Raw genomic sequence first — 21,076 nt, 5'->3', positions numbered from 1 at the left:
CACTTCCTGCACCTGCCAGGCAATATAGTTCTAGTCAGCCGATGGCTTCCTGAGGCACAACTGGGGTTCTCTTGGTGAGTTTGCATAGTAATGACAGCCATCTCTGCACATGGATCCTACAAATAGCCACACTTTCCAGAGAATCGCAAGCCTGAGGTCTTAGAGAATTCTGTTTTCTGTGCCGCTGCAGGTCAATACTGGCCTGACCTGGATCTAGTCATAAGGTGAGCTGGAACAAGCTCAGCTCTGATGATGAGTCCCCAAGAGCACATGCAGCAGAGGCTGGCCCAGAAATCCTGTGTTCATCCTCCATCTTAGCAGGGATGGTCTGGGATGGAAAGCAGACTGAAGGGAGGGCAGTGTGTGCCCTGCTGTGTCCGAGTTGCCCTGCGGTCTGCCGCTCCAGCACTTCCAAACCATCAGTGTAGTTTCTTCTTCTGGAAAATAGTCCCTTCTATTTTAAAAAGGGTGGCTAATTCAGCCCTGGTGAGGGTTCTCACAGAGCTGGCTGGACACTGAAGGCGGGCACTTGATGGTTGCTGGGTTTGGGTTTTCTGCTTTGTTTTGCGATAGTTCTCAAATGTCTCAGACTGGTCTCAAACTCTCCAGGTAAAGGACGATGACCTTGAACATCCGATTCTCCTGCCTCTACACACTAAGCACTAGAAGTAGAGATGTGTGCTACCACATCGGGGATGAAAGCCAGGGCTTCGTTCATGCTGGGTAAGAACTCTACCCGTTGAGACACAGCCCCAGCTGAAGATGGTCGCTTTACTAAACCCAAAGACAGGAAAGAATAGCTGTGTGGTTTACAATTCAAGGTAGTTTTTTGTTGTTGCTTCTGAACTCACAGAGCATTATCCCTGCCCTGATTACTGCAGCAAAGGTCCAGATAGAATCAAGGTTTATCCCTGATCTTGGATGCCAAGCTCCTCAATCGAGCCAGGACTAGTTTGCGATTACTATGTCTGAAGCTGCAGCCTTTTGGCCTAATCTACAGTCAGAGCAGTAGCCAGGCAACTCCCCACTGCTCCTTAAGACTGGCTAAGCTAAGTACAAGCACAGGAAAGCTTCAAAGCTGCTGTCAGTGAACTTCAGAAGCAGAAAATCACTGTCTCTTCTGGTGGAGAAATAGCAAAGATTTGCATAAACCACCAAGCAGCACAGGAATGGGAATCCAAGTTTGTTTGTTTTTCTGTGTGTGTGGGTATATTTGTGTGTTCAGTATGCCTGGGTGTATATATGTATGTGCATGTGTGATTCCTGTATGTGTGTATTCCTGTATGTGTGTATATATGTATGCATGTGTGTGCATGTTTGTGTGCATGTTTGTGTGCATGTGTGTATGTGAGTGTGTATTCAGTGTGCCTGTGTGTGCATGTGTGTATTCCTGTATGTGTGTACATATGTATGCACGTGTGTGCATGCATATGTGTGCATGTGTGTACATGCATATGTGTGCATGTGTGTGTGTGTATTCAGTGTGCCTGTGTGTGTATGTGTGTGTGCATGTGTATTGCATGCTCATGTATGTGAGAGTTTGTGTATGAACTTGTGTCGAAGCCAGAGGACAGTCTTACACATTGTTACTCAGATACTCACCTTGTGTTTTTGAGACAGGATCCTTCACTGGCCTGGGGCTCACCAATTAGATCAGGCTGGCTAGCTGATGAGCCCAAGGATCCACCATTTCACCTTGCTGCGCAGATTACAGGCACATGTCACCACACCTAGTTTTCACGTGGGTTCTGAGGATGGCTCAGGCCCTCCTTTTTGCATACAAGCACTTTAGTGAGCCATCTCTCCAGCTCCTATTCCTCTGAAATTTCTCAAGTAAAACCCATGTCGATGTCACCAAAAGTTCCCAAGAAAGAGTCCAGGGCAGCATCTGGAAACGCAGAGATGCGGGGGGGGGGGCAGGGAGAGGGCATTGTAGACTTAGCAAGGGCAAAACGCTTTGGATTAATGTTCTCAGTGTTTAAACCCCTTCAGTAGCTCCTGCTGCAGAGTGAATGTTTGCAACCCAACATTAGCAAATGGAAGCTGGGCCCCCAGTGCAGTGGGGCTTGGGAATGAGTTCTCTGGAAAGTGATCGCAGTCAGTGAAGCCCTGAGCGGGCTCTCCTGATGGGGTTAGCATAAGAGGAGGAGATGAAGCAGGTAGAAGATGACTGGAAGGTCAGTAGAAGGTCCTCAACAGGACCAGACCATGCTTGCACCTTGATCTTGGACATCAGATTTCAAAGCTTGGATAAATAAGTGTCTGCCATTTACACTCCCTCTATCTATGGCACTTTGTCATGGCCGCCTGAACAGATAGATGTGCCCACTTCATTTCCTCCCACAGTTGGAGGAGTCTGAGTGGCCCCACTTCTCATCTCCTCACCCCACCCCTCACCTCCCCACCCTCTCCCTCAATCCTCACCTTCCCTCCTCCCCCTCTCCTCACCTCCCTCACCCTGACCACCACAATCCTCACCTCCTCACCCTCACTTCCTCCACCTCAACTCCCCACCCCTCAGCTCCCCATTCCTCACCTCCCCACTCACCTCCTCACTCCTCCACCTCCTCTCCTCACCTCCTCACCTCCCTACTCCTCACCTCCTCACTCCTGACCACCACAATCCTCACCTTCTCAGTCCTCCTTCCTCACTTCTCACCTCCCCACCCTCACCCACCTCCCCACCTCCCTCCTCCCCTCACCTCCCCTCCTCCCCTCACTTCCCCTCCCTCCCCACTCCCACCCTCCCCTTCCCCACCCCCCACCTCCTCCCCCTTCACCCTCACCTTCACCTTCTCACCCTCACCCTCCCCTCCCCACCTCCCCACTCCCCACCTCCCCACTCCTCACCCCCCTCGCCTCCTCACCTCCCCTCCCCTGACCACCAAAATCCCTCACCTCCTCCCTCTTCACCCTCTCCCCCACCTCCCCACCCTCACCCTCACCTCCTCACTCCTCCTCCCTCACCCCCATTCCCCCCCTCCCCCTCCCCTCCTCCACTTCCCCCCCTCAATCCTCACCTCCTCCTCCCCCTCCCCACCCCACCTCCCCACCCCCTCCCTCCCCACTCCCCTCACCTCCCCATTCCTCACCTCCCCCTCTTCACCTCCCCCTCCCCACCTCCCCATTCCTCACCCCCCACTCCTCACCTCCTCCTCCCCTCCCCACCCTCACCCCCCACCACCTCCTCACTCCCACCTCCCCACCCTCACCTCCCCACTCCTCACCCCCACCTCCCCACTCCTCACCTCCCCACCCTCACCTCCTCCCCTTACCTCCCCTCCTCACCTCCCCCACCCCACCTCCCTCCTCCTCACCTCCCCACTCCCTCACCTCCCTGCTCCTCACCTCCTCCTCCCCTCACCTCCCTCTCTCTCCTCCTTCCCATTGGCTGCCAAGCACACACCAGGCATCTTTCTTCCCCAGGGCCTTTGTGTCGGACACTTCTACACTTCAAATGCTATCTACCGAATCCACAGATAAGCAGATTTGTTTCCTAACATCCTGAGACCATCACTATCCCCTCCTTGGTGATGCCTTCCTTCGCTGCATCTAAAAATCATGATGATCATCTACTTTGATTCTCCACCTTCGTCTCTCTCTCTCTCTCTCTCTCTCTCTCTCTCTCTCTCTCTCTCTCTCTCTCTCCATGATATTCTTATTTTTCCCCATTTTACTGTTTTGGTTTATGAGTGTGGGGGTCGCACCAGGGCTTTATGCATGCCTGGCAAGTCTATTTCCCGTGTTCCATCATAACTTCCATAAAATTAAGTATGTTTAATGCTGTAAGCCTTGCACTTATAACAGTGCTCAGGGTACAATCAACCCTTGATAAATTTTTAATAGGATAAATGAATTACTGAATGAGTTCGATCTTAAACTCCCCTTCATCTGCATGCACAGGTCATGCAGTCTCCCTAGTGCTTTCATGGCGGGAGCTCCCTTCCACCCAGACATTCCCAGGGCTTCCCTCATTGCTCCGGGTCCCAGGCTGAGCAGTCTGTGCAAGAGGAAGGCTAAAATCTTGCTGCCAGATGAGAAAGAGGAAGCCAGGCAGGTCTGGGCAAGCAAAGTAGGGGGAAACCCAGAGAGGCCAGAGGTCACCTCCAGTGAGGCCCCAGGTGTCAGTGCTGGTCAATGGCACACTGGGCGAGCTCGCCTATGCATCCAAACCAGAGATGGGCAGGACAGCAAGCAACCCAGACTCCAGTCAAATGCTCAGAAGCCTGCGACTCCCTTCCAGGAAATCTGTCAAATTGGACAGGAGCCTTGCCTAGAGATCCCAGTGAATTTAGCCCCACGGGAGGACAATGAAGCCATACTGTGAATGCCTCAGTCCTCGGATACTCAGTTCTAGAAGACATAAGCCAGACAGCTTCTGAAGTGGTCCATGCCAGGATGTAAAGAGCATGGGGCCAGCGAGGAAAATCCTTCTGCTGGGACCGCATAGCTTCTGGACAGTCTGCAGCCTTAGGCTGAGCACAGGCAGAAGGAAGCAGGTCCTTAGAACACCCTGGTAGCATCCATATTCTCATCACAGAGGGGGAAGGAGATGGCCTCTCTGTCACCAAGGTCCCCTTATTTGGACAGCTTGTCAGTTAGCTTTTCTTCCCTGTTCATGGTGCCCTATTCTGTCTGAGGAGGATTCTAAATTCATAGTTTTAAATAGTGTTGCTTTAATGAAAACTTATCCAGGGTCCAGAGGACTTAACTGCACCCCTCGAGTCGGAACTAACGTTGCGTTCAGAGCTCAAGCCTGAGTGAATTAATTAATTCTGCCTTTAAAGGGGAGAAAGAGAAGCCCTGGTCTTTTGAGAGCCACTATAAACTACTTCTTTATTATATGTTTTTGTCAGTTTTATCAACCTTCTTTAAGAGCTGGGCTCAGCTTTACTGGGTTTTTTTCCTGTGCCCTTTTCAGTAAAAAGAAACTTTTAGTAACACAGGCCCTTGCCTATTAAGAACCCAGGCTTCTGAATAGTGTGTTTCTGAGAAGCTCCGGGAAACTGATAGATACTTGGCACTCTACAGCCTGGACTGGATGCCTGTTCTTACATTGCATCTGGCTCTCAGAGGTGTCCATACTGTTAGGGCCACGGATGCTTAGAAAGGGAGTAACAAAAGACAGAAGAGAAAACCTCTTCCAAGACAGCAACTCTCCTGTAGGTTCCAGCTTCATTTGACTCCCATGGAACTTGTGGCAATAATCACAATCACAGTAGGGTATCCCACCCCGGGAGCTTGACCAGGGTCTCCAAGCGCTCCAGACATCAGTTATTCTGATATGAATATGGCTGAGTCACCCTTCTCCTCCTCCTAGGAATAATCTATTGTTAGCTTTCTAAGCAAGAAGACCTAGTCGGTCCCTTTTTTTTTTTTTCCAGAGCTGGGGACCGAACCCAGGGCCTTGTGCTTGCTAGGCAAGCGCTCTACCACTGAGCTAAATCCCAGGGCCTTGTGCTTGCTAGGCAAGCGCTTTACCACTGAGCTGAATCCCAGGGCCTTGTGCTTGCTAGGCAAGCGCTCTACCACTGAGCTAAATCCCCAACCCCAAAACATAATCAAATCCAGGCAAGGGGGCCCTGCTTATAGTCCTAGCACTCCGGAGGCAAAGGCAGGAAGAGCTCCAGTTCCAGGCCAGCCTTGACTACATGGCAAGACCTGTCGCAGGGTGGGGCACCTTCGAGGCCCTTGGTTCCATCTCTGTCTTCACTTTGCTAGGACTGTGTCCACCATCTGCTGATATCCACAGTGCTGGTCCAATTCCTTCCCTGCACGGCACACGCACAGTACCTGCCTGATGCTTGCCTCTTTGAAGCAGACTCCTCACAGCCCCTAGCTTTGGCCCATCTCCAGCAGCCAGGATTTCACTACGTTCTCCAAACACCTTTTCTATCACTACCTCCTTGTCTGGCCATGGCAGGGGGAGATCTTGGAAGGGGCCGCTTATCACCCACTCTCTCTGGGTACCTTCTAAGCTGCTGTGTCTCCTGGGGTGATAACTGCAGGAGCTTCATTTCCTGAACGATGATCCCTCTTGTTTATCCCAGGATAGACTCCTTCTCCTCTTCCCTTCATTTTCTTTCAAGTGAGAGGGAGCCAGTCCCCAGGCCCTGTATCTCAGTTGTAATTCTGCACGGCTTTTCAAGGTAGATTTTATGGTATTCACAGTGGAGGAAGCTCGAAGCCGTTTTCTCTCCCAGCCCCCAAAGAGCCAGCTTGACAAAGTAATTCCTGACCACCCAGGCTCCTCCCAGCAGGAAGAACATCCCAGGTTCAGACATAACACAACGGAAACCACAGCTTGTTCTTTAGACAGTAGCCTTGTAGCTGAGTGCTAATAGCATTTCTTGCGTGGAATTGATCCGGATCGTCTGTTGGATTCCTAACGCCTTGGCCAAGCTGCCATTAAGGAACACCTGCTGCTTTTCTGTCTCCTTACCTAATTATTTTCAGAGCTCCTTAAGGCAAAGTGAGTGGAAACTACACAGCCTTCCACCAGGAGACCAAGAAACGAAGAAGGCATTTTGGTATACAAAGCTGGAGGCAGAATTGAGCTAATGGCCTTCAGTGGTGGACCAGAGCAGTCCCGTAGTCTCTGCAGTCTGCTTGCTTTGGTCACTTGTACTAGACAGGTCCGTTTTCCTATCTCTGGTTAAAACTCCTGAAAGCATTCTGTGAGCCCACCGTAGTACAAGAGACGGGACCAGGTAGCTGTCCTCAAGGCTGGCTTGCTAAGGACCACGTGACAAGTAAAGCCAAGCTTATCAAATTGCAAAGGCCGGGACAGACTTAGGAGCTATCATTAAGGAGGGCAAGGTTAAATTCCAGGACAGAGTTACTTAAGCTTGATACTCCCTGGAGAGCTCACTGGAGGTAACTGTCTTCCTCATTTTGTCACAAATCCCAACAGCCATCCCTCATCACTAAAGGTAAATCAACCACTGTCATCTGAAAGAATCCAAAATAAATAAACCAAAAATTAAACATTAGTGTCAGTGTTGCCTTGGCTAATATCCATATCATCAGAGCCCTACAGAGGTTATAGAATAAGGTCAGTGCTTATAACTAGACTTTTCCCCCAAGGCAGGGCCTCATGTAGCCCAGGCTGGACTTGAACTCACTGTGTTACTGAAGACTGCTTTGAACCTTCAAATGTCTTGCCTCTGCCTCTCAAATGCCGTGATTGACACCACCACACTCAGTTTATGCAGCATTAGGGCATCAAACCCAGGACTTCATGCACAGTAGACAAGCACTCTACCAACTGAGCGACAGCCCCACATCACGGCTTTAAATTACTAAACATTTAATGAGACCCCGATGATCGTCCTAAAGTAAATCTCAGTGGGGTCAGTTCTGTTGTGTAAGCACTAAGATGGCTTCCTGTAAACGCGGGGCTTCGGGGGCAGTGGCTTCGGGTTTCTACTGCTGAAGTAAAACATTGTGACCAGAGGCAACTTGGGGAGGAAAGGGTCAGGTTCACTGCTACGTCCACATCACAGTCCATCACCAAAGGCCATCAGGACACGATCTCAAGGCTGAGTCCTGGAGGCAATACTGAAACAGAAGCCGTGGAGGGTGCTGCTTACTGGTTCACTCCTCGTAGCAAGTTCTGCCCACTTTCTTACAGCACCCAGAACCACTAGCCCAGGCTTGGCTCTGCCCATATTGAGATTCAACAATCATCAAGCAAGAAAATGTACCACAGGCCAATCTGATAGAGGCATTTTCTCAGTTGAGGTTCCTTCTTCCAAAATGATACTAGCTTGTCAGGTTGACATAAAGCTAGCCAGTACAGGCAGACACTGAGAGTTGATTGACACAAAACAAACAAAAGGTGAGTCCAAAGTTTCTGGAGGAGAGAGTATAGGGAGGTTCCCATGGAGAGTCTGTTTGGGACCCTATGGGCATGGCCACTACCAGGATGCTTTGCAGACCCAGAACCATGTATATTACATGGAACATGGCTTTCAGAAAGAGGCAAGGGGTTGGTGCCACTATAATTCTTATTGGCTCCTTAGATGATCCACTTTCCTTTTGGGTAGAACTGAAGCAAAAACTGTCAAGTGGATATAGGAGGCAGACTTAGGGCACAAGAGGCCTTGAGTGCAGGTCGAAGCAAAAAGAAGTACGAAAGAAAAAGAGTTCAATAGGAGGAAGTACAGGGGATGAGGGAAAACCAATTACAGCTAAAGCTCTGGGAAGTGGAGAGTCAGGAGATTTCGAAGGGGTCTACTCTGTCAACAGGACTCAGTGGGCTAGAGTTGCCCAAAGCACAAGTCCCCCTGCCTTAGAAGTCATTAGACCAGAGGCAGTGCCGCATGAACCCCAAGGAGGACCCTCCCACTCCCAGGTGAACATATCCCTTCTAGACCAGCTTTCTGATCTCAGTGTACTTTTTACAAGTCATCAGACCCATCTGATCCTGCTCTACCAACAGACGGCCACAGCTTCCAGAAAGTTGCTTGGCTAGAGGCCTTTGTCCCCTTCCCCCTGTCTCGTGACTCAGGAAAATATCTGAGGTTGACATTCTCTCAGCAAGAATGTTACAGAAACAACTTGCCCACTTTCCTTCCTGCCCCGGCCCCCAAGCTGGGATGAGATCGTTTTCTTACCTTTAACAGGAAGGAGAGGAGACCACCACTGTTCCAAGGCTAGCATCTTCTGCAACTTATCCTATTTCTCCATTAGAAAGCTCTACATAGGAATCCCACTCCCAACCCATGCTGCAAAGAACCCCAAGAGCATATGGGAATACATTCCAGCCTCCTTCCATGACACCCCAAGTGACCCAAAAAAGACCTCTGATGCCTTTATCATTCTCGTGTGTGGCCCAGGGCTGAACGTACAGTTTGTGTGGATTTTCTTTCCAAGGCTGAGGTTCCGTATGTTCATCCTACCATGTACAATCTACCCAGAAATCCTACAAAGTTAACCCTAATATCAACCTAGAAATTTCCTCTTTGCACTGTGACCGTCTTTCTCTGAGGTTTCAACTTTGCTCTCCTGAAGTCCTTTCAGAGAATACCTTTTGCCACTCAGTCTGCAGGTGGGTTTGAAGCCCACATCATTTTTGCCTCACTAGAGAGCAAACACTGCCATGGACCCCTGTTCGGAGTCCATTTGCTGTTGCCAGTAACAGACCCTGGGGAGCTTATTAAGAAAAGAGTTTTTCTTGATGCATGTTCCCAAAGTGTGGAAAGCTCAAGATATGGTAGCCATAGCTGATGGGGAACCTGAGTTGCTTCAAGTCATGGGGAAGAGGGAGGAGAAGCAGGCATGGATGAGACAGAACATGAATGCAGTGTTGCTTTCCAAAAGGCCCCTCTCACTGTAACTAACAGTCCCTGACCTATGAGGACTCTGCCCCATGACCCAAACACCTCGTAAGTAATCTAAGCTCCCAGCACTGCAATGCCTTGAACTTATTTACCAACATGTGTATTCCAGGGGATCAAATCAACTGCAGTGCCCACCAGCCCCCATTTATTAACAGTAGGAACAAAATCACTGGTATGGTCCCTGAGGCCATAGGTTGATCCTGCTGTTTGCCTCTGCTGCTTCTCTCTCCCCTGATCTCCCAATAGCCCGCAGGCAGCATTCTCAGGCAAACCCTACTTCCTCCAGACCACTCCTTAGCTCTCACTGCTAACTGCCTGAGCTTCTCTGCCCTTCTGCCCACCCTGTAAAGCCATGGCCTGTTCCTCATGCCCTACCCAGCTTTTTATTTCACTGTGAACCTTGTAATTTGCTTGTTTGTTGTGCATCATGGGGAATCTCTCTCCCTCCACTTGAACGAAAGCTCCCTAAGAGTAGTAGTCTTTGGGGAATCACTGATTGATCCCAGATGCCCGGAATACAGTAGATGTTTATAAACACTAATAGAAAAATTAAAACGAACAAGTAGATATAATGAGAAGAGAACACTCAAGTCTCGTCTCTCCTGGGTCTCATGGAGTTCCACCCACATCCAGTCATGCATAATGTCCAATCTAGACCAGGATATTGATACAACTTAGACTCCTCTGATTCTCTTCCTACATCCTCTCTCTGCGAGGAAACTTCTGGGTTGCATGTATATGTCAATAGCTGCCTGAGTGCCCCATTTCTGTTACAAAACCAAAACATGTCACTTTCTCGTAAGCACTTGGTTCTCTTCATCGTAAACAGAATGAAGACCGGAGGCATCTGACACTCCGGTGGAAAGATGTCAGTGCAGTGCAGTTCCCAGCATGCACTAATGGACACACACCCTGTAATTCTTTTTACTGCAATAAGAAGTGGCTAATGGCGAACACCATTAGGATAACATAGGCTTACAACCGCATGTGGGTTAATGTTCACCACAAGAAGGATAATTAGATTCCCCACAAACATTTACACTTGCTGTCTAAAGTTCATTGTTTATTATATCTTGTCTTATTTGGGGTGCTTGGTAAACTATTTGCTGTTAGCAAGTTGCTTGGCTCTCACAACTGCTGTATTTCATACTCAAGGAGTCAAAGCAACACTTTGGATCAAAGTGAAACACTTTAATTAAATAACCATGAAATTTTCCTCAAGGGAATAATTACACCCAAAAGAATGGTTCACAGATTTTCTTGTTGTTCCTCTCAGTTCTTGACATTGGCCCAGTTTGGTCACTATCCTATTGGAATCTATTTATCCAGAGCTCAGTGGCATATGTCTCCTCTGGTATGCTTGTGCAGGGATTGCCAAGGCAGCTCTCAAATTACCTCAGAAGCTTCCTCTAAATGAAGAATTCCCTGCGGACCCCCAAGCCAGTATGCAAATGGTAGAACCCTGAGTCTGGATCCAAGAAAAGCACACCCCCCATGCTTGGGGCTCCCATTGGAAGTCAGTACCCAGAAACAATACACCATTGAACTCTTCCAGGAGATCCTGGGCGATAATGTTGATAATGTCATACATGGTGGTGTTCACTCCTGAGCAGGCACTGACTCCTGTAAAAAGAGGAGAGCTGAGTATTGCCGACTGTTAGTCAGCATTCAGTCACTGAAACAAATGCCTGAGATTTAAAAAAAAAATTGAAGGAAGGAAGGTTTCAGCTAATGGTTTCAGAGGTTTCGATGGTTACTTGTTACCATTGCTTTGGAACTGTGGTGAGACAGAAAGAACATCAGGGATTGTAAGCAGGCGGTAGAATTTAGTGGTTTACCTCACTGTGGCCAGGAAGCAACAAGAGAGAGAAGAAGGGGCAGACCCAATATCCACTTCCAAGGTACAGCCTTGGGAACTGATTTCCTTTAACCTCCTAAAGGTTCCATTCCACAAGTTAGCACCACAGACTGGGACCATGCCTTCATCCTGAGACCTTAGAGGAGGCATAGAAGAGCGAGCCCACAAAACTGACGCATCCTGAGCACTTGGCATTGACGTTTCAGAGAATGGTTCCAATGTGGCCTGTGTATTTGAACGATTGGTCCCCAGCTGGCAATGCTGTTTCAGGAGGTTGTAGAACCTTTGGGAGGCAGAATCGAGGAAGACAGAGTAGACCACCAAGATCAGGCCTTAGTGGTTGTAGCCCAGGTCTGCATCTGGTTGACCCCTTGGCTTCCTCATTGATGATGTAATGTAACCATCTACCTCATGCTCTTACAGCTTCAAGCCACTCCCGACACCAAACCTTGATGGGCCACGACCCCAAACTAATCTTTTCTCTTTGAAGTAACTTCCTACAAGGTATTTGGCTACCAAGAAAAACAACAACAATGAAACAAAAATCTCCTGTAAAATTAGCCCGTCCAGGAAGGACCTCGTTAATTCTGTTTTCCATTTTATCCACAGGACTTGTCATGGTTCAAGAACACAGTAGGTATTGATAGGGTCACTTGAATAAATGAACCTGTTTTATGCTGATCACTTTATACATAGTCTGCATTTAACTTACTCTTTTATAAAATTAAGTGAAGTAGGTGACATCTCCCCATTAGACACAGTCATATAGACCATGTCATAGACATAGACATACTGTGAGAGGTTAAAGAAGTACTAGACTAGCCTGCAAGTGACTAACAAGAAGCTTGAACTCAAGTTTGTTGAGCTCCAAGGGACACAGTCCTCACAGGTCATGTACACAGGCTGATGTGGATTGAGATTATGTTAGTTCCCGCCCTCCACATGTTCATCCTTTTGCGGTCAGTGAAGACCTCCTTCCTATACTTATCTCCTCAAGGACCCACCCTGACTCCGTCTCTATCAGAAGGTGGATTCCCTGTCTGCACTAGGATTTTGCTGTATCCAGGACAATTCACCTCTCCAAATAGTAAAAGAATCTTCACTTGTCTGTTTTCTTCCTAGTCCCCTCCTCCTCCAAGAAGGGAAGTTATAAGACCTGGTTTTGGAACTTCCGTATATTTAGATGAAGCTCCTTACAACCAAACTATTAATTCTCATCCCAGGCTCTCCGGCTCCTCTAGACAAGTTATTCTCCCCTAGAGAGATCCCACTTATGTTCTGGACTACCTTGGGTTTCCTTTGGCTCATAGCCCCTCATTCCTGATGAGTCTTCTGGCTTTAAGAATTGCCCAATTCTCCAGATACTCTCCTTTCTGGCCCAGTATGATTCAGCAGACGCTCTATCAGCTCCCAATAGCAAGCCAGCAAGTCAACATTTGTGCTGGGGAATATCCAAAAACAATGTATGAAAGCTAAACAATGTTGCAGAATATTTGATCACACGGTGAACCCCAAGATTGCGTTATTTACTCAAAAAAAAAAAAAAACCATTTCTAGTGGTGTGGCTCGGCCCTTAGCACAGACCTTTAATCCCTATGGCTGGAATACAGACATGCTCTTACTACATACCTTTAATCCAAAGTAATGAAAGTAAAGTTTGTTTGTAGAAGGAAGCAGCCATGTTTGAAAGTTGGGTCTGATTGAGTGGAAGGCAGAGTGACTAATTATAAAAAGATCTGACAGAATAGGATATGTTCAACTCTCATGAGAAGAGAGAGGAAAGGGAAGCTACTTAAGAGAGACCATCACAAAGAAAAAAAGAAAGGAGGAGAAAAAAAGAGAGGAGGTAGTTTTACTGGGACAGTTGTTCATAGGCAGGTTACAGAGAGAGAACAAACTAGACACAGGTGAAGACAGAACAAACCAGAGAATGAGAAGGGGCCAGAGATTAGAACAGATTGCCAGAGTTAGTGTGGGGCCAAGCAGAGGCTGAGAGAGAAGCCAAATTGAATCAGTCAGCTTGAAGAAGAGTTTGAACCAGAACGGCTGAGCTGAACCAGCCAGAACAGCTGAGCTGAACCAGCCAGCCAGAGTTCAGAAAGAACCAGAAAGGGAGGGTTTATTCAGGAGCTTAAGTCTCAAAGTCCATAGATTTATGGAAGCTAGAAGTTTCCAGAACTTGGCCTAAGTTAGCAGGCTGAGACAGTAAGCCTTGAGGATGGCAATTTCAACAGCAGAATAAACATACTTTTACAAAACAGCCTTTAAAGTGGTCCCATTATGTACAGATTCTGGTCCCGACTCCATGGAAGAAAATTCTGACCACTTTGCTGGTCTCACATCTTGCAAGAGCCGTGGTTTCCATGAACTGTCTTTAATGTTCTTTAACTGTCTTTAACTAACTTTCTTTAGCATTCATGCTCTCCCCAATGGCCTCCACACTATTTAAAAGCTATAACCCAGTTTAACTCACCTTCTGCACTCTGGTTCAGGCTGATTCTTCTTCGGACCCTCATTGCAACCCTGACATACTGAGCTGAAGTCTAAGTTTCCAAGGACAGAACCAAGTGGAGCACTGTGCTTGACACATAACTAATATTCCAAACGCAAATCAGACCACAAAGCTTGGTGGAATTTCCTTCGCACTGATGATCCGCATAGCCTTCTGGAGATTTAGAACCATGAGCTCATTACATCATGGACCAGGTATCAGAGCAAATCTGAAGCCGCGTGGCGGTGCAGAAGGAGCAGTGGACCATAAGACTCTTCTCTGTAAGAGCTTCATCAGCAGGTAGACCTCTTCCCTCTAACCAATGCCTGTGCCAAACCAAGCCCAGAGAGACCTGAGCTACATTTTTCACACAAGCCAAAGCGCAGGTAGTTCCCTTAAATCCAGATCACATCACAGAAAATGAGGGTTCACTTCATGGAGGCCATAAAGGCAGAGCTGGTGAGCAAGCATGCTTTCCACATGAACAACAAATTTAAAATAAATTCTCTCCTGAATGGGTTGGAAGATTCATTTCATACATAAATAGTAGTAGCATGTCAATATGGTACCTTGCAGGATAGGTAGTACCCATTTTTTTTTGCATAGATAAATGAGAATGTCAAAGGATACTTCCTAAAAAGCTCCAAGTCTCAGTCCTGTCATATTTGTGCCTGGTCCAGAGGAGGAATGATGGTGGTGAGACAGAGAGGGAGGGAGAGAGACAGAGAGAGAGAGACAAAGAGAGACAGAGAGACAGACAGACACACAGAGAGAGACAGACAGACAGACACAGAGACAGACACAGAGAGGAACAAAGAGACAGAGAGACAGACAGACAGACAGACAGAGACAGACAGACACACAGAGAGAGAGACAAAGAGACAGAGAGACAGACAGACAGACACAGAGAGACAGACAGACACAGAGACAGACACAGAGAGGAACAAAGAGACAGAGAGACAGACAGACAGACACAGAGAGAGAGACAGACAGACACACAGAGAGAGACAAAGAGACAGACAGACAGACAGACACACAGAGAGAGATAGACAGACACAGAGACAGACACAGAGAGACAAAGAGACAGAGAGACGGACACAGAGAGAGAGAGAGAGAGAGAGAGAGAGAGAGAGAGAGAGAGAGAGAGAGAGAGAGAGAGAGTGTTTCTATGCAGCTATGACACTCTCTCTTCAGTGATGTCTTCTTGGAGCCATAAAGGCACATTGTATTTCCAAGGCTTGTGTGATCTTATTTCTTTGTAAATTGGATTAAGCTCTTTACTGTGTATTACCGATATTAAAAAAGAATGAATTCTCATCTTGCAAACACAGCAGAAAAGCAATCACTCCCATGGCAAAGAAGTCATTGGCCAGCATCCACAAGAAACCAATTTTAACTTTCAAGCCCAGTCAGCAGGCAAACATGCTGGTTGACGGCGGGGTCAGCCCTAGGCAGCATTGTGAGCTGCATGATGTGAGCTGTCAGCATCCCAGTTGCACACCACCCTTCTTCCTTTCCAATGCCTTCTACCCCTTCCTTATCCCAAATTCACCATTCTCCCAGGTCACTACAACCATCCAGAAAAAAATCTGCACGTGCACCCACATGAAGTGGAGGTCCACAGCCGCTTACTGTCCCCAGTGGACAATGATTTACAAAGTGGCACACGAGAAAGTCGTGCTGAATACAGCCTCAGTGGCAGAGTGCCCAGCAGAGCTGAGGCCCTGCGTTCCATCCTCAAAACTGGAAAAAGAGGAGGAGAAGCAGCAGGTGGGGGAAGAGGAGGAAGAGGGAGAGGAGAAGGAAGAGTTGTAACACCTGACATGGAGCTGTCTTTACACTGTAAAATTCTCGTATCTCTGTGACATGGGACTATTACTGAGACTTAATCCCCATTCCCCTGTGCTCTGACGTCTCTACATTTTAGAAGGGGTGTTATTGGTAAGTGTGCCGGTCAGTTTTTCTGAGATAAAAATACCCAAGGTAATAAAAGTAAGATAAGTTGATTTGACTCAGTTTAGAGAATTTTGGCCTTTATCACTTGGCATCATTACTTTGGGGCTTATGATGGTCCAGCACACCATGATGGGAAAATGATACACTTCAGTGACATGTTCTCAGCAATGTAATGTTTTCCCACTAGGTCCTGTCTCATAGAGGCTTCACCCCTCCCAACAGCATCCGAGAGCCAAACCTTTAGCTCATGGGTCTTTGGGGGACATTCCAGATTCAAGGTACAGCAGTAAAGAGTGAAAAGACAAGAGCAGAGACAAGAAGGTTAGAACTTCAGGCTTCGGGAACATTGCCACGAGGGTGGTTGGGATCAATACATGGGTAAAGAAAATGAACTATTGGTGTGATAGTATGATACCCTGAAGTGTAAATAAATGTCCATATTTGGAGAGAAATAAAATAAATGTGCATTGACTAACAGAATAAGGTAGATCTATATGTACTGATATGAAAAATTCTTCATGAAAAGAATGGATAAGATAAACCATATAGAAGGAGCTCGCTAATACAGCACATATTCACATATACATGTACATCACGCATGCACGCACATGTGCACGCACACACACATGTAAAAATAAAAATAAAAATAAACATGTAATCATGGAGAGTGGAGGGATGACATTGCAGAAATAACAAATTAAAGGGAATTTTTGTTCTTTGTTCTGTTTCCTATTATCTGTATTGTTTTCACTTGGGTTCACAAGGAAAATGTGTTGTTTTTGTTTTTATTTTTATTTTTATTTTTTTTTTTGCTTTGTGTTTTGGTTTTATTCTAACAAAAGCAGGAAAAATATTCCCACTCCAAGGTAAATGCTACATGAATTCCCCAGTGGTTGGATAGTTAAAGAGGGCAGTATGGAATTGTGGCATGGCATGACAGACCATGTCCCAACAGTGTCCCTGTGCCAGTGGACACAAAGGTGGACCCATGGCTCTAGCCGACTGACCACTTATTTCTAATCTACAAATCTCAAATGTCCTGAAAATGACCGCTGCCCTCCAAACCTGGATGGAAAATTCCAGCTGAGCACAGCTTGCTCACACTGTATCTGACAGGAATGCCAGTTTTCCAATTGAGCCTCCTAATAAAATTCACCTCAAGCATCAAAAAAAGAAAATATTTTGCACATCTTGCCATGGCACCTGGGATAAACACACACACGCATAGTTACCTGACTAATGAGCTTGCTTGCAGATCGTTTTCCTAAGGAGCCAGGAGGAAGATGATCACAGTGTATTTTCACTCACAAAAAAATGCTGTCCTGTTCAATCAAATGCCAAGAAGTGCCAACTTTAGCTTGTGCGTGTCTATTTCTCCCCTTCCTTGAGGGTAGGTCAAGATTCTGGTTGACAGTCTGTCATAATTACTTTTCTATTGCTGTGACAAAACACCATGGCCAAGACAACTTATAAAAGAAAGTATTTAATGTGGGGCTCCTGGTTCAAGAAGGTTAGAGGGGGTGGTCATTGTGGTAAGGAGCATGGCAGCAAGCACACAAGCATGGCACTGTGGTAGTAGCTGAGAGCTTATATCTGATCCATAAGTAGGAGGTAGAGAAAGAGAGAGATAACAGGGAATGTCATGGGGCTTTGAAACCTCAAGGCCCATCACTAGTGACACACTTCCTCCAACAAGGCCACACCTTCTCCAACAAGGCCACACCTCCTAATCCTTCCCAAACCATTCCATGAGGTCAAGCCCTCAAATACATAAATCTTTGGAGTCACTCATTCGAACTACCACACGGCTCTCCTGTGTAGCCTGTTAATTTTGCAGCCTGTTAATTTTTGCACCTCTGTCCCCAGTCTCCTCCTGGGATGGTGTCCCCAAGCTGAGTCGTTAGGCAACTGCTTCTGCTCCTCTGGGATGGTAATGCCTGTGCCAGAATCCACTTGCTTTTACCCCCCAAGGTTCTTCCAAGATGACAGAACATGCATCTCTCCAGGCTCCAGTAGGGCCAAACTGCCATACCTAAGGGTAAATCATTTCCATTTATTTCCTGACAGCCCAGTCAATGGTATGTCTCAAGGTAACCACTGACTAAAAGAATGATTGTCATTTTAGCAAAGCTCTGTCCTGGACAGTGAGAAACCCGGCAGAAGAATGAATGCGAGATGGGAGTAGTGACTCACATCTGTTATCCCAGTGTGCTTAGGAGGCAGGAAGACTGAGTTTAAGATTAGCTTGGATTCCACACGTAATGAGTTCTAGACTAACCTTGGCTACAGTGTAAGACCCTGTCTGAGAGAAATAATAGCGAGGCTGGGAAAATGGCTCAATATTTAAATCAATTGCACTGCCAATGTAGGGTCTAAATTTGACTCCCCAGAACCCACATAAAGTTTAACACAGCAGCACACGTCTGTAATCCCGCCCTTCCTCTGGAGAGATAGGCCACAGAGACGGGAGAATCCCAGAAGCTCACAGGTCAGCTACCCTGATAAACAATAAGAAACACTTAGACAAGGCAGAAGGTGAATATGGGGAGTGGAGGTCGCCCTCTGACCTCCACACAAGTGCTGTGGCGTACACGCACCTACACTCACACACATAAACGTGCATGCACACAACAACAGCACATAGAACAACTGTAAAGGATCCAGGGAGAATGGAGAAAGGGGTTTGCTGTTGCTGCACCCAAGTGCACTCTGAATTCTCTGTAGAGCTTGAAAAACAATGGAAGAACCAACCAGAAGTTGATTTGCTCTGTGCTACACACACACACACACACACACACACACACTAGCATAGGGCCATTAGGGCAGTCCCTAATCTTATATGAGTGATGTCCTTGTATCAAGAAGAAATGTGGACTCAGACACGTACAGTCCATGTGAAGACTCCAGAAAACAGTCACCTACAAGCCAAAAAGAAAGGCCTCAGACAGATTTCTCCTTACAGTCCTGGAGACAGCAGTCCTGCCCACACTAGTACTGCCACTTTGAGCCTTCAGGATTATGAGTAAATACCTAATGTTTAAGCCGTGTGATCTGTGATGCTTTGTTACAGCATGCTAGCAAACTGAAATAGCCACTCACTATTTAAAGGGGTTGTAGATACAGCCATGAGCTGATTTCCCTTTTCAAGTGTGGCTTGACATTCCCTTCTGGATCCCCTTCTGCTTGACCCAGACCCAAGGTCAACCGGACTATAATTCCATGTAATCCCCCAGGATGGTAGTTTTCATTTCTCATCTTCAGTGTCAGGTCTTCCCTGCAGCCATGGACGATGAAGGACAGAGAGATGCTGGCAGAGTAGGAATATGGAAGTTAGGCTGTTCTTCCTCCCATTCCCGTGCTCCCAGAAATAAGACTCAGACTCAAAATATATTTACAATACCTTTGCCATATAGCTAGGCTCTTCTCTAACTTGGTCCTAACTTAAAGTAACCCACTTAGGCTAATCTACATTTTGCCACATGGCTGGTTGCCTGTGCTCAGGCACCAGGTATCTGTCTTGCCATATCTTCCTCAGTGAATCTCCCACCTGGCACTATCCCAGAATCTTTTCTGCCTCCCAGATGTCCCACCTCCTATATCCTGCCTAAACTATAGGTCATCGAATTTATTACTGACAGGTGCCACATCCACACAGACATAAGGTATTTTCTCTACATAGGGATTAATTAGAAGTCAGGAGATGCGGTCGGGAGTTTACCATTCTCATAGGGTTTCTCCTTCCTCAGGATTTAGTTTCTATATGTGCACCATTTAGGCAGGCACAGTCAGCTGACCATGGAAGCAGAGACAACAGAAGAGACTGGAGCCTGGATGCCACTGACTTCTGCTTCTAACCATGGAACAGAAATACACAGTGTCCTTGAGGCAGAAAGAGAAAGGCGCTTATCCAGGGACGTAGCTGACAGAGAAGAGACATCCACCCCCATACACAGACCGCATCCCATCATGTCTAACATCTGCACACTTGGCCTTTCACAACTCACAAGTGCAACCTTCCCAGGTAACTGGCCCCAGGATAACAGAATGATTTTGATCTGGTGTACCTTCGATAACTTTTCTAAATTTTATTTTCTTAAGAGAAACATTAGAGAGCTGAGCATCTAAGATGGGTTTGGATTCACACCCACTGTCTGTGGAACAGCTTGAGGCTGACAAGATTAGCTCGCTGGAACACTCTGGGATCCGTTCAGCCTGAGCTGCTGCCCACACACCAGCCACGCTCACAGGAGCTGCTTTCCCACAAGCAGCAGCCCACTTCATCTTCTCATCTTGGCACGTGGAACTAACGGGTCCTTGATGTCCTACCTGGTCATGAGGACAGTGGCTTCCAGCCTTACCTAGTCCTCATTCCCAGCCTCCAGGACGTGGCCATGGTGATTTCCCAGCCTCTCCAGAGAAGTCCTAAGAGTCATGCTTCTGTCCTCCCTCCTCCCATGTCTAACCACATGATTTTGCAGGACCCAGCATAGCAATCTGTGCTGCAAGCTTCCTTACCCTCCCTCAGCTCTCTTCTTCTGCCCCCACTTTCTGAAATATCCAAGGGGACCAGACAGGGTGGGCCTTAAATAACACACTTCCCTTTGGATCCCAGGGCAGCATCTTCTAAAACCTGTGAATCAGACTGTTCTAGGTCCCTGTGTAGACATACATCCCAAGGTTGGGCTCTCTGGTGCCTGTCCAGAACTGAGAGCTCAAAAGACAGACCAGCGGATAGAAATGCTATCCTGCCCACCCCAAGCAAGGCCTGCTGGCTCAGTTACCTGGCCAGACAACAGGCAATAATTGTTGTCTAATCTCTTCCCAGAGGTTTCAACTACTTCCAAACTGTTGTGGCTAATAAAAACCGAGGAGATTTGTAAGAAATTCCAGGTGCGTCGGAACACTTCGGGGGATTGTGCAGCCTGCAGGCAGATGAAACTTAACTGGAATAAGCATAAGGTAATATGTGTTGGCAAAAGTAACCTGAAGTGGGAGTGTACAACTGCAGGCTCCAAATTGGCTGCTGCCTCCAAGGATGGAGACCAGGGAGTACCTCAGAATGGACGAAGTGGGCAGAGCAGCCAACATACATCCCAGAATAACCAAGGCAAATCAGATCTCATTTCACACAGACCCCATCAGTGGCCCAAGGTGAAGCACATGACAGATTCCACAGTGCCACTTGCTACTCTAAGGATGGGGAGGCATCGTGGAGTGGCCTCCAGATTTAGTGGTCCCCTGTGAGTCAGAAGCATATGGCCATGATCTCAATGGAGTGAGTAAAAGAATGCGTCTGGCTTTGCTCGTTGAAATCATTGATACCAAGCCCTGTAAACTGCCACATTCCCTCCATCTGCCGTCTAACTCCCAGGGCCACATTTAGATAAAGAGCTGACTTCTGAACTACAGCAGCCCTCAACTTCAGTC

The 21,076-nt window shown here is 47.3% G+C and overlaps 1 long non-coding RNA gene across 2 annotated transcripts in view; it reads right to left on the bottom strand.

The window, feature by feature from the left end:
• Nucleotides 1–20,118, bottom strand: part of LOC116896732 — a 90,563-nt gene extending 70,445 nt beyond the window's left edge. For both annotated transcript variants that reach the window (XR_004387363.1, XR_004387362.1), the window contains exon 1: nucleotides 19,976–20,118. This is a non-coding gene — a long non-coding RNA (uncharacterized LOC116896732). The remainder of the gene's footprint in view (nucleotides 1–19,975) is intronic.
• Between the last annotated feature and the right edge of the window lie 958 nt (nucleotides 20,119–21,076).

The sequence above is a fragment of the Rattus rattus genome, chromosome 3 (genome assembly GCF_011064425.1).
Source record: "Rattus rattus isolate New Zealand chromosome 3, Rrattus_CSIRO_v1, whole genome shotgun sequence".
Lineage (NCBI taxonomy): Eukaryota > Metazoa > Chordata > Mammalia > Rodentia > Muridae > Rattus > Rattus rattus.
This window is presented reverse-complemented; position numbering and strand designations above follow the sequence as displayed.